We start from the raw sequence: 17,074 nt of genomic DNA, 5'->3' as shown, positions 1-17,074 counted from the left end.
TGAGGTAAAACTGAAGAAAAGCAAGGGAATGGTTGTTGCAAATCTCAGGACAGTGAAGGAGTATGGTCCTTCTGGTGGGGGCCAAATTCTGTTAGGAGAACAAGGCACAGGAACTGGTACCAGCAATTACTTTATCATAACTCCATATAAATTGTCAGTGGTTATTGAGGGGTTATAAAAATGCGCCATCTGATTAAAAGCTACAAGGTGTTTCACTGCGTTTTTAATAGAGGGTTATAAAGATGCATTGTGTTTTATGTATCATAGAGACAACAGGTGACTAGAATTTCTTAAAATCTTGATTTCAAAAGGCAGATTATCGGAAACAACAAGAAGAAATAAATGCATGTAACAATTTCCTTGAAAAGATTTTTAAATTATTACTTTTAAGAAATAATACATTCACATAGTGCATAATTTTTTTAATTGTATCATCAAATATTCAATCTCATTTTTGTCCCCCCGTGACTAAGGTCTTCTTGGAGGCAACCATATTATCAGTATGTTTCCACTGATGTTTCCAGTATACTTTTCTTTTTAAGATTTTATTTATTTATTTGAGAGAGAGAGAGAGAGCAGGACCACAAGCAGGGGGAGCGGGAGAGGGAGAAGCAGCCTTCCCGCCGAGCAGGGAGCCCGATGCAGGGCTCAATCCCAGGATCCTGGGATCATGACCCGAGTATACTTCTACTGACGTATTATACATATAGAAAAAAATCTCTCTCTTAATGCAAGTGGTACCATACTATATATTGTTCTGTATCTTGCTTTTTTCACTTTATATTTGAGTATTTTCTCATGTGAGGATCATTTTTTCCAATGTACAGATGTCACAATAAATTAACCAACCAGTCTTCTATTGATGAACACGTTCATAGTGTTAAAATGTTCATAGTGTTGCTATTGCAGATGCTACAATGAATAAACTTCTGTTTGTCATTTCACATACGTGGAAGCATATTTACAGGATAAATCACTGGAATTGGAACTGCAGGGTCAAAGATATTCTACACAATTTCACAATTTTATCTTTCTTCTAATAGTGAGTGAGAATCTCCTTTTCTACACCTTCCCATTGTCGTTGTGCTGGCTTTGCATGGCATCAACTCAGCTAACCCGGAACTGTTTCCCAGAATTCTCTTTCCTTGCTGGTTCCCAGCTTGAGTTGGCCACAAGAGAAATTTAGACAAAATTTGAAAGGCAGAAGGGAAGCAGCTCAGTGTAGGGCACCAAGCATTGTAGCCTCTCACAAAGAATGCTGGTTTCCTGGCTCACTTTGTTAGTGTGGGAAGGCATCCAGGACCATAGCTACTCGAATTCCTCCAGATACTGCTGGTTCTTTCCTCCAGACTTTTTGGGAACTAACTGGGCAAGGCATGCATGCAGCTTCATGGCAAAGGTCACCAGCTTTTCCTGCAGGTCACAAGCATCACAAGGGTGCAGGTGGTGAAAGATACATGCGGGTACTATTTGTCTTCATGGGTTACAGTTTATACTCACCCTCCCTTCTTCACATCTAACCTTCCTTCCTGACTACCAGGCTGAACGGATCAGAGAGCTTTCAGGCCCAACAAAGAGGCAACAGTCTTGCATAGACTTCTCTTATCAACTCCCACAATTGCACGGGGTCTAATTTATATAGAAAATTGCCAATTCTGTATCGTAGTTGTTTTGCTTCTTTAATTGAACCTAAACTGATACAATAGTGCTTCAAACATTTTTGCCAATAAGTAGGTGAAATTGCAATACTTTCTGCATTTTTACTTTAAAAAAATCCCAATATTCTATTTGCATTTTTATTTTGAATGATGTCAAACATCTTTTTTTTTAAGATTTTATTTGTTTGTTTGTTTGTCTGACAGAGAGATAGCAAGAGAGGGAACACAAGCAGGGTGTGTGGGAGAGGGAGAAGCAGGCTTCTCGCTGAGCAGGGAGTCCGATACGGGGCTCGATCCCAGGACCCTGGGATCATGACCCAAGCCAAAGGCAGATGCCTAACGACTAAGCCACCCAGGCACCCCAATGTTGAACATCTTCATGTTCATTTAAAGGCCTTTGAATTTTCCTTCCATTGATTGTTCATATCTGCTGCCTAATTTTTCCAATGGATTTTGGGGTTTTTCTTCCCTTATTCTTTTAGTAACAGCTTTCTATATATTTGGGAAATTACCCTTTTGCTTATGTGTTAGGGCAATGCTGGCTGCTATAATGGATGAATCCACGCAGTAGAAGTTTATTTCTTAATGATAAATCTCATTGCTTGGGGTGCCTGGCTGGCTCAACCTGTAGAGCTTGGGACTCTTGATCTCAAGGTTGTAAGTCTGAGCCCCATGTTGGGTGTAGAGATTACTTAAAAACAAAAATAAAATCTTAAAAAAAATGCCATTGCTGATAGCAACCCTCCAAGCAAAAATCTAGGAATGAAGAGTCTTCCCATTTTCTGGCTTTGCCACCTTCAACATGCCATTTTCTTTTTAAGATTTGTTTGTTTATATAATCTCTAAATCCAACATGGGGCTCAAATTCACAACACTGAGATCAAGAGTCACATGTTCTTCCAACTAAGCTAGCCAAGTGCCCCAAAATGCCATTTTCAAACACTCCCAAGATTTCTGTGTGTTCATCTACATTAAACTACCAAATAGGGAAAGAGTTTGGGGGATCAATTGTGATTAAAAACAAAACAAACAGGGCGCCTGGGTGGCTCAGATGGTTAAGCGTCTGCCTTCGGCTCAAGTCATGATCCCAGGGTCCTGGGATCGAGTCCCGCATCGGGCTCCCTGCTCGGCGGGGAGCCTGCTTCTCTCTCTGCCTCTGACTCTCTCTCTCTCTCTGACTCTCATCAATAAATAAAACATTAAAAAAAAATTAAAAACAAAACAAACAAACAACAACAAAAAAAGCCAACACTCAGTACACCAGAAATAGAAGGGAACTTCCTCAACATGATGAAGGGCATTTTTGAAGAACCCAAAGCTAACATCATACTCAGTGGTAAAAGTCTGAAAGCTTTCCCCTAAGATCAGGAAAAAGACAAGGATGCCACTTTCACCACTTATATTTAATACAGTATTGCTTATTGGAGTCTTAGCCAAAGCAATTAGGCAAGAAGAAAAAAAAAGGTATAAAAAGCATCCAAATTGGAAAGAAAGAAGTAAAATTATCTCTGCTTGCACATATTTGTTTATTCTAACAGTTTTGGTTTTTTCTTATGGAATCTTTAGAGTACCAAAAAAAGTTGTAGGATAAAAATATCAACAAACAAATTTCATTGAGTTTTATATACTAAACGTAAACAATCCAGAAAGAAAATTAAGAAATTCCATTTACAATAGCATCAAAAAGAATAAAATTCTTAGGAATAAATTTAACCAAGAAGGCAAAAGGTTTACACACTGAGAACTATAAAATATTGCTGAAAAAAATTAAAGAAGACACAAATGGAAAGTCACCTGTGTTCATAGATTGGAAGACTTAATATTGCTAAGATGTCAGTACTACCCAAAGCTAGCTACAGATTCAATGTGATCTCATGATGTTTTTTGCAGAAATAAAAAAATTCAACCTTATCTGAAAATTAAAGAAAAAGTGCTAATTGTGGTTTCTTATTTCTTCTTATGGAGGATAGTTAACTCCAATAAACTGAACAAGTGTTTCTCATACTTTAACATTTATATGTATGTTATATGTATATACATGTGTTGTGTGTTATATACCCACATGTGTATTACATGTGTGTTGTATATGCGTGTGTTACGTATATGTTGTGTGTGCTGCATATATGTTATGCGCACACACAGGCTCTGATTCAATAGGTCTGGGGTGGAGCCCAAGAGTCTTTTCTGTCACGCTCCCAGGCGATGCCTAGGATGCACTGGCTTCATCTAGGAACTCATTGGGTCGCATCAGCTTAATATTTAGGAAAAGTCTACATGTAGCCTATGAGATCTCCCTCCTCACCAGCACCCCCCACAACTCTCTGCTACATCTCTTGCCATTTGGGCCATTGCTGTCCTCCCTCCTTCAGCTGTAGCCATACTGGCCCCTCTGCTGTTCCTCATATACCCTGAGCAGGTTCCTGACTCAGGGCCTTGGCACTAACTGGATCCTCTGCCTGGATCACTCTACCCCCACCCTATATGGGCATGACCTGCTTCTGTACTTCCACTTGTACAAATGTCTCCTTTTTCCAGAGAGGCATTTTCTGACCACCACATATAAAATAGAACATCCATCCCCCAAAACCCAACACATTACTGACTGCCCCTCCCCATTAAAATTATAAGTTCCACATCAGTTTTATTATTGGTAAATGGCCAGGGCCTATAACAGTGCTGGCCATATCGTATGTACTTAGTAAATACTTAATAAATAGTATAGAGCCATTCATTTAAATTAAAACTTTAAAATCCCAAGTCAAATGGGGTTCCTGGATGGCTCAGTCAGTTGAGCAACCAACTCTTGGTACACAGGTAAAAGATCCATTCAAAGAGGTCCAACGCAATCAATGGAATTGACTATAAGAAAGTATGAGAAGTTAATTGATATGATTTTGATTTCCACATTGCAACTGAACTTTAAAAACTGCTATTTGTTAAGTTTGATGCAGCATCAAAGAAGAATGTCCCCAACAACCTGAAAAGGCTATTAAAATACTCTTCCCTTTTCCAACTCCCTATCTGTATGAGGCCAGATTTTCTTCTTAGACTTGAACCAAAATAACATATTGGAGCAAACTAAATGCAAAGTAGATATAAAATCCAGCTGTTTTCTAGTAAGCCAGACATTAAAGATATTTGCAAAAATATAAAACAATGTTATACATTCACTGTTTTTTAAAAAATAGTTGTTTTTTATTTAAAATATTTATACTAATACATGTGCTAGTATCTCTCAGCCACAAATCCACCTTTCTTTGCCCTCTTTTGTAATAATAGAACTCGACTTTGAAAACATTTCTCCTTTGCTATCTGGTGCCATGCTACACTTCGTCAATAGAGGGCACTGAAGTGATACTGCTGAGCCATACAACAGGTAGACGCTTGGCTTACAGATTCGGGTACTCCATTATTACTATTACTCAGTGCAGATGAACTCCAGTCACACCCTCAGGCCAGGCTTACCCCACAGTCAGTGGCTTCATAGACCAGCAATGAATGGCCCATTTCCTGTTGCACGTTTCTGCTTCACTGTTAGGCTGTGTGCTCCATGCTCTCTTTAAGGAGGCCTGAATCTCAGCCAAAGGGAAGTCCCTCTTCTGGTTCTTTCAATGTTAACTCTCCCTCTAGCTGGAGGGAGTAAAGGCTTTTTTTGCACCTGCTACTCTTGGATGTCTTAGAGTCCTCTTCTACACACTATAGCAGTTACTTACCTTCTACCAGCTAACGATTCTATTAAATTTGCCCTCTTCAAATAACTGGTATGATCTCTGTCCCTTGACTAGACCCTGGCTAACAACATATGAGTCTTTTTTAAATGGACTCATATATCAATAATTTAATTTTCTCACTTTTAATTTCTAACATGGTAAACATTGATAGATATAATCCATATAAGAAAAAGATTTGGGGGGTCCTCAAAAAGTTTTGATAGTGTCAAAGTTTCCAAGATCAAACAGTTGGAAAACTGCTGCTTTATTGCAAGTCTTCTCATAGCTTTTGATATACTAATGCAAATTGCAAATCTGAATTTAAACCCAGATCTAAAATGTGTAAAGCTATAGGAGACAGTATGGTCGACAATTTTTAAGTCTCAAAAACTTGAAAAATAGGGATGGCTGAGTGGTTCAGTTGGTTAAATATCTGCTTTGGGTTCCCGTAGTGATCCCAGGGTCCTGGGATCAAGTCCCACATTGGACTCCTTGCTCAGTGGGGAGCCTGCTTCTCCCTCTGCCTGATGCTCCCCCTGCATGTGCACTCTCCCTCTCTGACAAATAAATAAATAAAACCTTGGGACACCTGGGTCGCTCAGTCGGCTAAGTGTTTGCCTTTGGCTCAGGTCATGATCCCAGGGTCCTGGGATGGAGTCCCTGCATTGCATTGGGCTCCTTGCTCAGTGGGGAGCCTGCTTCTCCCTCTTCCTCTGCCCCTCCCCCCTGCTTGTGCATGCACTCTCTCTCTCTGACAAATAAATAAATAAAATCTTTAAAAATAAATAATAAAATCTTTTAAAAAACTTGAAAAATAAACAAAATCAGAGAGGGAGACAAACCATAAGACACTTTTTTTCCCAAAGATTTTATTTGAGAGAGAGAGAACACAAACAGGGTGTGTGGGGGCGGAGGGAGAGGGACAAGTAGACTCTCTGCTGAGCAGAGAGCCTAACTCAGGGCTTGATCCCAGTGTCCTGAGATGATGACCTGAGCCGAAGGCAGACGGTTAACAGACTGAGCCACCTAGGTACCCCAAGAGACTCTTAATCACAGGAAACAAACTGAGGGTTGCTGGAGGGGAGGGAGTGGGAGGATGGGGGTCACTGGGTGATAGACATTAAGGAGGACATATGATGTAATGAGCACTGGGTGTTATATAAGACTGATGAATCACTGACCTCTACCTCTGAAACTAAAAATAAATTATATGTTAATTAATTGATGTTAAATAAAAATAAACAAAACAAAACTTGAAATACTTTTTTTCTCATACAGAAGGTCCTTTAAAAATAAAAAGAAAGAAGAGGAGATCACACCTTATCAGCTAACAATGTAATTAAAATGAAATGCAGGGGCTCCTGGGTGGTTCAGTTAGTTGACTGTCCAACTCTTGGTTTCAGCTCAAGTCATGATCTCAGGGTCATGAGATCAGCCCCATATCTGACTCCACTCTGTTGGGCTCTAAGCTCAGGGTGGAATCTGCTGGAGATTCTCTCTTTCCCTCTGCCCCTGCCCCCAACTCATGTGATCACTCTCTCTCTCTCAAATAAATAAATCTTAAAAAATAAAATGATGGGGCACCTGAGTGGCTCAGTTGTTAAGCGTCTGCCTTCGGCTCAGGTCATGATCCCAGGGTCCTGGGATCGAGCCCCACATTGGGCTCCCTGCTCAGCGGGAGGCCTGCTTCTCCCTCTCCCACTCCCCCTGCTTGTGTTCCCTCTCTTGCTGTGTCTCTCTCTGCCAAATAAATAAATAAAATCTTTTAAAAAAATGAAATGAAATGCATTAACTGTTATTACTTGACAGTACAGCGAAGATATAAGGCAAAACTTGGTGAAACAGAAGATAGAGAAGAGTCTCTGGAAGGAATACCTGGAAACAAAAGAGGTGATGGTAGGTGGGAAGTTTCAGCTCAGTTTTGCCTGGGACCTTGACCTTCTAACTTCCTGCCATTAAACCTCATGATACTGTGTCCCCAAACTGCCGTTTAAATAGCAAAATAACACAAGACCTTTTTTTTTTTAAGATTTTATTTTTAAGTAGTCTCTTCACCCAATATGGGGCTCAAACCTACAACCCCAAAATCAAGAGCTCATGCTCCACCAACTGAGCCAGCCAGGTGACCGCACAGGCCCTTCTGAAAGGAACATAGAGTCTAGTGGGACTGAGGAAAGTAAGGGATATACCAAGAGGATCTACCAAGAGGAAAAGAGAAACACATTGGAGGGTATTTACTTTGGAGAGGGTGGAAGAAGAGTTCCTGGGGAAAAGCTCTTCTACGTCTTTGCTTGGCAAAAGGAGCACAGCATCATAAGAAGACAGGTTTGGGGAAAAGGAGATTACCAGAAGTGATGCCAACCAGGGATCACATAATGACAGGATTTCTATTCTACCTTTGGGTTTTATTCTTGAGGCATTGCGGGAGGGGAGGGCAGTGATAGTGACGGGGGGCATGCAAAGTTTTTAAATATGGAAGAAACCTCAAATTTTTCCCTTATAGAGGCAAACATGGAACAACTAAACCACCTGAGGAACTACTATATTAAGAAGAAAAGGGGCGCGTGGGTGGCTCAGTCATTAAGCGTCTGCGTTCGGCTCGGGTCATGATCCCAGGGTCCTGGGATCGAGCCCTGTGTCGGGCTCCCTGCTCGGCGGAGAGCCTGCTTCTCCCTCTCCCACTCCCCCTGCTTGTGTTCCCTCTCTCACTGTCTCTCTCTCTGTCAAATAAATAAATAAAATCTTTAAAAACAAAAAAAGAAGACGAAGACTAGGAAGCATATCGTTGTAATTATTCAGTATTTTTCTGGAGATTATCTCTAATCAATGCAATAGTACCACGAAAATACATGATCTACAAATTCATTCAGTCAACAAACATTTATGAAACAGCTATTATGGGCCGGCCACTGTTCCAGGCTACAGGGCCATAGCAGTGAACAACAGTAAAAGATCCCTGCCTTCATAAAGCATCACTCCAAAAGAGAGACAAGTCTCACTACCTCTCAGCATTTCATCTAGTGAAACACCTTTCTCTTGACTTAACTATTTTGGGTTGTTTTCTCTACCTCTCCAGTCTTTCCTCTTCTCTCCTTCCCTTTATTGGCTTCTTTCTCTGTGCTCCCACTGACTGCTGAGGTTTGAAGTAGGTTCTTCTCTCTTTACTGTACCTCCTGTCCCTTGGTGATAACATCCAGTCCCATTACTTCAAGTACAACGTATACTGTGTCAGGAAGTGCAGGCAGAAAGGTAATTTAACAACTAGCTTGTGTTTCACTTTCAAGTTTCATTTGATCTTTCTTGATCTTGAACTCTCAATTTTTTTCCATCAGAGCTGCTCCATCTCCAATCTTCCCCATCACTGTGAATGAAATCACCATCCAACCAATTTCTCAAGCTAGAAATGTGAAGAGTCCTTAACACTTCTCAGTCTGGGGCGTCTGGGTGGCTCTGTTGGTTAAGTGTCTGACTCTTGATCTCAGCTCAGGTCTTGATCTTAGGGTCAAGAGTTCAAGCCCCACATGGAGCCTACTTAAAAAAAATGCAACATAATATTTCTCAGTCCCTTGGCTACTTTGTTCAATTTACCACAAAAAATCCATAGATTTTTACCTTCAAATCTGTGCACTGCTAACACCCTATTTCTATAGCCACTATCATCACCCCATTTCAAGCCACCCTTGTCTCTCACATGTCCTACTGCAAGAGCCATCTAATTAGTTTGTTTCTTCTTGTGGCCTCCCCAAGTCCATTCTCTGCCTAATAACTAGAATGATTTTTTAAGAATGTAAGTTACTCAGAAATTCATGGGGATTTATGAAAAGGATATAGGAGATAATTTAAAGGAGATCCTACTGTCCAAATCCGGGATAATCTAAGAATCAAAATAATCATGGTAATAACTGGTCATAGCTGACTAAAAAAGAATGCATAAATTCATACCGATACCTACATAAGTGAAATGGGAAGCTACTTCTGATAATGTAGTAGAAGAAATGAAAATGAGTTTTAAAACATCACCACTAAAAAACCAAAACCAAAACCAAAACCAAACAAACAAAAAATCACCACTGTGCATCCATTATAGTAATAATTGATTCAGCCAAGATCAAAGTTTGATGAACAACAAGACATTTGCATAGTCTCAAAGTATGTTCCACAAACTTATTAATCACAAAGACAAAAAACAGTAACTTTACAGTGAGAAACCCCAAATATACCAACATAAACAAGCAGTCAAATTTAAGGTAAATAATAAAACTTACAAACTTACATGGGTCTCCTACTGTGATATAAAGAATAGCCTCACTCGTGCACTATTTCTACCAAAATGTTAACCTGAATATGATCAGGAGGAAACAAGAGACAAGCCCAAGCTGAGGACATTCTAAAAAACAAATGGCCCATTCTTTTCCAAAATTGGCATTATCATGAAAAACAAAGAAAGGGAGAGGAACTGTTCTAGATTAAAGGAGACTAAAGAGATAAAACTATATGCAATGAGTGATTCTGGATTGGATCCTGGACTAGAAAAAAAATGTTATCAAGGACATTACTGAGACAGTTGGCAAAAGTGAAAAAGACCTGTTGACTTAAGATCTGTTAACTAAATAATTGTATCAATGTTAAATTTCCTAATGTTGTTCATTGTACTTTGGTAATGTAAGTGCATGTCCTTGTTTTTAGGAAATACACAATGAAGTATTTGAAAGAAGGGGGCAGGACTGCAACTTACTTTTAGGTCGGTCAGAGAAAAAAGTATATATAGAGTCAATTCTCATGATTTATGGTAGTTATGTTCTATTAAGTTACAAAACACTAAATTAGCTAATATTCAACCATGACTGCTAGGGAAAGTACTGGGTTAGGTTCCTGTAAACCTTTGGTCATAACATTTTCTTCTACCCATCAATACATAACCTTGTTTTATGTGTGTTTTTGTTCAAAGACACCTTATTTAAAATATGTTGTTTATTCAGTAACATTGAATTCACAACACTAGCACATAACTCATGCGGGAACTACACTTGTCTAACATATATATTTTCCTCTGTAAGGCACATCATGCCTTTCTGTGCTTAGGAACACAAGGCAGCACTTCAGCACTATGCCTGGGGGCTATTTTAAGCAGTGACATCACCAACAGAATGCACAAAAATAAGAAAAACATGGCACTAAGTAGACAGCAAAAAGGACAACTGGTTACAGTAGGAGAGCTGAAACAAGAAGGCAGAGCACCACCTTGTTTAACCTCATCTGGGAACATGTGTATTTGGAAACTCGGATTTTTCGCTGCTCTGCACTTGCCTGTAAAAGGCCTCGAAAGTACTGTTAAGTATTGATTTGCAGAGCACTACTTATGTAAATTTTACAAGGTAGGTAAATTTGCAAACACAGAATCTGTGAGTAATGAGGATGAGTGTGTGTGTATATAAATGCGTACACACACAGAGAAAGAGCGAATGACAAAACAAATCAAAACGTTAAAACTGATAAATCTGGATGAAGGGCATATGGGAGTTATAAATGCCATTTCTTGTAACTCTTCTCTAAGTTTGAAATTATTTCCAAATAAAAAGTTTAAAATGTGAATAGATTCGTTTTACTCCTCTGCTTAAAATATTTCAGTTTCTTTCATTTGCACATCATATGACCGCTCTGACTCTCCAATCTCATTCAGGAAACTCTTCCTCTGGCTCGCTCTCTGCCAGTCTCGCGGGCATTCTTTTAATTCCTGGAACACTTCCCTAGCTCCCTACCTAAATTAGACCCTGTCCATTATCTTCTTTCAAAGTACGTTCTTCTTTTCTTTTGTAGCTTTTATCATAATTCATAATTACACATGCAATTTTGTGTTCTTGTTTAATAAATATTATGCATAAAATAATTATAAAGACATTTTAGAAGTATGAAATTATGCACATGACCTGATTTAAATGTTTAGGCATGGAAAAGTATTTAGGTATAGTTGATTCTAAATTATAGGGAAAACGATATGTATACTTCACATAATAGCAGCATAATGGACAAGGAAAGTAATATACAAAAATGAGAATTCCGCTGAAATGATGGAATTATAAATAGTTAAAAATAGAAATTATTTTCTTTTTTAGGTTCCTTTCAGTAAGAAAGAAAAATAGTCCTAAATCAAAGAATGATGATAATAATTATTAATGTTAATGCTTAAAGGAACATTTTGAATAAAAATCTAATTGCAGACCAGAGAATAGAACAAAGGAGGAGCAGTCTGGAGTTATACAGAGAGCCCAGTTAGCATAATTCAAGTGAGCATACATGGACTTGAACTAAGAGTGACAGTGGGAATGAGAGGAGTCGATGAAATCCAGAGATATTATATTATAGATATGATGCCAGGATTGCCAGGATCTAATGACTCACTGAAACAGGTGAAAGAGAGGGAAAAGTCAAGGTCAATTCCTAATTTTACATCCTAGGCAACTGGAAGGACATTGATTGTGTCACTGAAATAGGGATTATAGGAGAAAAAGCAGCCTTGAAGGTAGAATTATAAACTTAGTTTGAGCCTGTGAAACATCCAGGTGGAAACAGTAGACGGCCGTCTATACAAGACTGGAGGCCAGAAGAGAAATCTGAGCCAAAAATAGATAGATCCAAAAAGTCATAAACATATAGATGGAAACTAAGCCATGGAAGTGAATGTTATCACCCAAGGAAAGTACAGACTGAGAACAGAAAGCTGAAATATGAACTTCCTATTACTGTATGGAGAATTGTGTTACATACAATACAATGTGTACCAGGGATCCAAAGATGAGACAAAATCCTGTGCCTAGGTGCCAGTTTAGAGGTTGGGAGTGGGATAGGAGTCAGAAAAGTACTCTCTCTGTCAAGTATCTACTTACGTATTAGGTTCTCTCTTCTGGTTCTGAGATGAACATGACCTCAACTATGAAGAAAATTCACCATTTAATGAGATAGAATAGACAAGAAAAACAACTGAAATGACCATAATATAATAAATATCATGGGAGAAGGAGAGGCGATGAATCCATCCAGTCGTAGGTTATAGCCTTTTGAAGGCCAAATAAGAATTGGTTAAGGTAGAACATGAGTTTCAAATGGGGAAAGTCTTTGAAGGGAGGTGAAGCAATGTATGAATAGGCATGACGCTGACAGAGACTTTGGGACATTTATGGAATTTCTGTAGTTATCTATGGTGCCAGGGGAAGGTGTCACAGGAACACAGCAGAGATCGCTTGGGCAGTCCAGCAGGTGCCAGGTCGTAATGAACCTTGTATGCCATGCTAGCTATTTGAGATTTTAGTCTGTGAGTGAAAAAGTTGTAAGTGGGAACTACCTCGGTAGATTTGCATTTTAGGAAGATTGTTCTAGAAACTATAAGGGACATGGATTGGGATGGAGGAAGGGAGAAAGATTAGAAGAGAATTTCCACAAGTTCCCACCATCACAAACATCTACCTACCAGTTCTGTGGCCAAGAACTCTGTGTTGGCTTCTGTTGCCATAGATGAATGGTCTATTGCTCTTATAAAAGCTAAAGTTCTCCACTTGTGCACTAGATTCCATCCCTTTTTACCTTCAAGGACATGGCTCCAGCAAGTCTCCCCTCTTTAGTCTGCTATCAGTAATCTCCCTCCCTCCTGGATCATTGCCGACAACATATAAGTACGATGTTATCATAAAGAATACCTCTACCTTGACCTCATGTCCTCCAGCCACTGCCCCATTTTCCTGCCCCACTTTGCATCAAAACTTCACATAGTCTTCAAATCCTTTCTTTCCATTCTTTCTTGAAAATACTCCAATCAGGCTTTTATCTCCACATTCCACAGAGACTTGTCTCTTATCAAGGCTACCAATGACCTCACGTTGTGTTGCTGTATTTACTGGGCAATCACCAGTCCTCATTTTACTTGACCTATCAGTGGCATTTGACACAGTTGATCCCTCTCTTCTTCTGACACTTGGCCATTTCTTGGCTTTCAAGACTCCTTACTCTCCCAATTTTCCTATTATCAATGGAAATTGAAATTCATTCTCCATCTTTTGTTGCTGGGTCCTCTTCATCAACCCAACCTTTAACATTAGAGTACCCAGAACTCTGGCCTCTTCTCTTCTTCTTTATACTTTCTTCCTCCTTGGTCATACTGAGTCCAATGATGTTAAAAATACCATCTGTATGCCGGTGAATATATTTTTATTCAGCTTGGACCTCTTCCTTGAATTCTGGGTTTGTATACCCAGTTGCCTACTCTAAACCCTCTTTGGATATATAATAAGCATTTCAAATTAAAATATCCCAGGGGCGCCTGGGTGGCTCAGTTGGTTAAGCGTCCAACTCTTGATTCAGCTCAGGTCATCTCAGGGTTGTAAGATTGAACCCTACATAATACTTTCTCTGCCCCATCCCTCCCTCCCCCTTTCTCTCCATCTCCCTCTCCTTCTCTGCCTCTCAAAATAAAATAAAATAAAATAAAATATGTCCCAGATTGGGCATCTGATTTCCCATTTACCACTGTAGTCATCCCTATTTCAATCAACAGCCCCTTATGCTTCCAGTTTGCCTTGGCCAGAAACCTTTAAATCATCCTTACCTCCTCTCTCATACCTCACACTCACTCCATCAGGAAAACCTGTTGGGTCTACCATCAAAATATTACCAGAATTTGGCCGCTTTTTACCACTTACCCCAATATCACCTTAGTCTAAGCCACCATCATCTCTCACCTGGGTTTTTTAGTAGCTTCCTTAAGTAGTCTCCCTACAATTATCTTTATATTATTATCCTGGTATATTATCCTATAATTATCCTATCCAGTTAGCCTTCTTGGACTATTCATAGAGCAGTCAGAATGAAGTTTTAAAAATATAAGTCAGATAATGTTTCTTTGCTGCTCAAGATCTCCCCATGCCTTTCCATTTCTCAGGGTAAAAAGCAAAATCCTTCTCAGGCCTACACAAGGCCCGGTGTGATTTTGCTGCCTTCCCTTTCTTTCTTCTTCCATCATCAACAGTTCTTTCTATGCTCCTGTTTGACTTCCTTTTGCAGGACATGCATCACTATCTAATCTACCATATAATTTACCTTTTCATTTTTTATTTACATTTTTATAATTTACTTTTTTTTCATTTTGTCTGTTTCCACTGGAATGTATGCTTCACAGGGACAGGGATTTCTGTCTTTTCTTTTTTTCACTGATATATTCTCTACTGCCAAGCACGCAGTAAGCATACAATGAACACTGGGGGAGAACACTTGTTATATGAATGACTGACTGAAGGGAGTGGGGAGGAAGATTGTCTAAGAAGATATAATTCAAGAAAATGAGTGCTAAAATCAGCAATACAAGTAAAAAGTTCTGTGATTGCAGAATCTTCTAGAAAATAAAAGATTATTTCTGAGATTATGGCTTCTTGAGTAAGTCATTGCTTTTTCTACACTTAATATGAAATGAAAGGAAGGCAGTATTCACACTTTTAGAAAACACCCATCCTGCTAGGTTAGGGCAGTGTCGTAAGCTTCTGCCTGGCATAGCTTAAGCAGGTTAATATAGTTTCCCAGCTTCATAACGTTCAATGGTTTCCCGAGTGCTATGGGGAGGAGACCAGGGAATACTTAGCTCTACTTAAAAGATTTCAGTTGTTGCTAAGATTATATATTTTAAGAAAACCGTTGTGTTAATTTTTGATTATGTAAATATATTAGAAAAGACACAAATATAAACAGAAAATGATCACTTATAATGTCTCCAAACAGATGTCCTCTGCTAACAGTCTGGGGTATAATCTAGATTTTCTTTTTTCTTTTAAAGGTTTTATTTATTTATTCATGAGAGAGAGAGAGAGAGAGAAGCAGAGGGAGAAGCCGGCTCCCAAGGAGCAGGGAGCCCGATGCGGGACTCGATCCCAGGACCCTGGGATCATGACCTGAGCCGAAGACAGACGCTTAACCATCTGAGTCACCCAGGCGCCCACTGGGGTATAATCTAGATTTTCTTCTGAGCATGTATTTACCTGCTTTTTAGTTAAATTTTTTTCTTTTAGTTTACAAAAAAAAGGAATCATTCTTTCTATACTATTGTATAACCTCCTTTTTACATTTAACAATATACCATGATCATTTTTCCATTAATGTACCTCTACAAGTATAAATCTGAGTGGCTGATTCGTAGTCCATAGTGTGATGCATCTCTTATGATAGGATCTTTCTGTCGTATCCACTTTTTGTAGGAGCATTAAAAGTGTCTCAGACTTCATTAAACCTTTAGTGAAGGCATAAAAAAATGGAAGTCATTAATGAAGTCAAACTTCTTAAGACTTTAAGCTGCATTCCTTTAAGAGGACAGGAATGACAGAATGGTGTTGTAGGAACGTGTTCTGCAGAAAAGTATTTAAATCTCTTGATATAAAAGCACAGATACTGGACCAGGTTCAAGGTATAGAGCTTGAGGCCATTGGTTTCTGACTCAATTTGAAGCTGAGGCCATAACCATCTTAGCCAAATAGTTAGGTTTTCTCAGGCAGAGTTCTCAGCTGATTTCATTTCACAAAGAAACCTTCCTGTTTAAATTCTACAGAGTAGTAAACTTCTACTCATTTTCTGAGGAGACTGTAGACATACGGAAAATCAAAAGGATAGTAAGAGTAATTTGCATTGTCCACCCGGTAATTGTACCCTTAGCCTTTGGTTTTGCCCAAATTAAAGTGTGTTCATGTGTGTGTGTAAATACTAAAATTTGGAAATATAAATTCTGTGTTTGTTCACAGTTTTATTCCATTACCTGAGTTGATGAGCAGAGTATTTGGACAATTAATGACTTAATGAATTAATGTCCCTCATTCAGAAGGTCCTATCTGGTCTGAATGTTTGTGTCTCCCAAAAATTCTTATGTTGAAATCCCAATTCCCAAATGTGATGGTATTAGTAGGTGGGGCCTTTGGGAGGTGCTTAAATCATGAGAGGGGACCCTCATGAACGGGATCTGTACCTTATCAAAGAGGATCCAGAGTGGGGAGCCTGGGTGGCTCAGTTGTCAAGTGTCTGCCTTCAGCTCAGGTTCATGATCCCAGGGTCCTGGGATCGAGACCCGCATCAGGCTCCCTGCTCTGCAGGGAGTCTGCTTCTCCCTCTCCCACTCCCCCTGCTTGTGTTCCCTCTCTCGCTCTCTCTGTCAAATAAATAAATAAATAAAATCTTAAGAAAAAAAAAGAGGATCCAGAGAGATTCTTTATTCCTTCTGTCATTTGAGGACTTGTGGAGAAGTCTGTGATCTGGAAGAAAGCCCTCACCTGACCATTCCAACACCCTGATCTCAGATTTCCAGTTTCCAAAACTGTGAGCAATAAGTTTCTGCTGTTTATGAGCCACCCATCACTTAATCCCCACTAGGAGGAGGAGATTAAGAGATATAAACATCGGGGCGCCTGGGTGGCTCAGTCGTTAAGCGTCTGCCTTCAGCTCAGGTCATGATTCCAGGTCCTGGGATCGAGTCCCGCATCGAGTCCCGCATCGAGTCCCGCATCGGGCTCCCTGCTCGGCAGGAAACCTGCTTCTCCTTCTCCTACTCCCACTGCTTGTATTCCCTCTCTCGCTGTGTCTCTCTCTGTCAAATAAATAAATAAAATCTTAAAAAAAAAAGATATAAACATCAAGTTACAAAATAAATAAATCATGTCACGGTGATGTAATATACAGCACAGGAAA

This window comes from Callorhinus ursinus, unplaced genomic scaffold (assembly GCF_003265705.2).
Source record: "Callorhinus ursinus isolate GAN/ISIS: 27379988/994484 unplaced genomic scaffold, GSC_fseal_2.0 scaffold11, whole genome shotgun sequence".
NCBI classification, from domain to species: Eukaryota; Metazoa; Chordata; class Mammalia; order Carnivora; family Otariidae; genus Callorhinus; species Callorhinus ursinus.
This window is presented reverse-complemented; position numbering follows the sequence as displayed.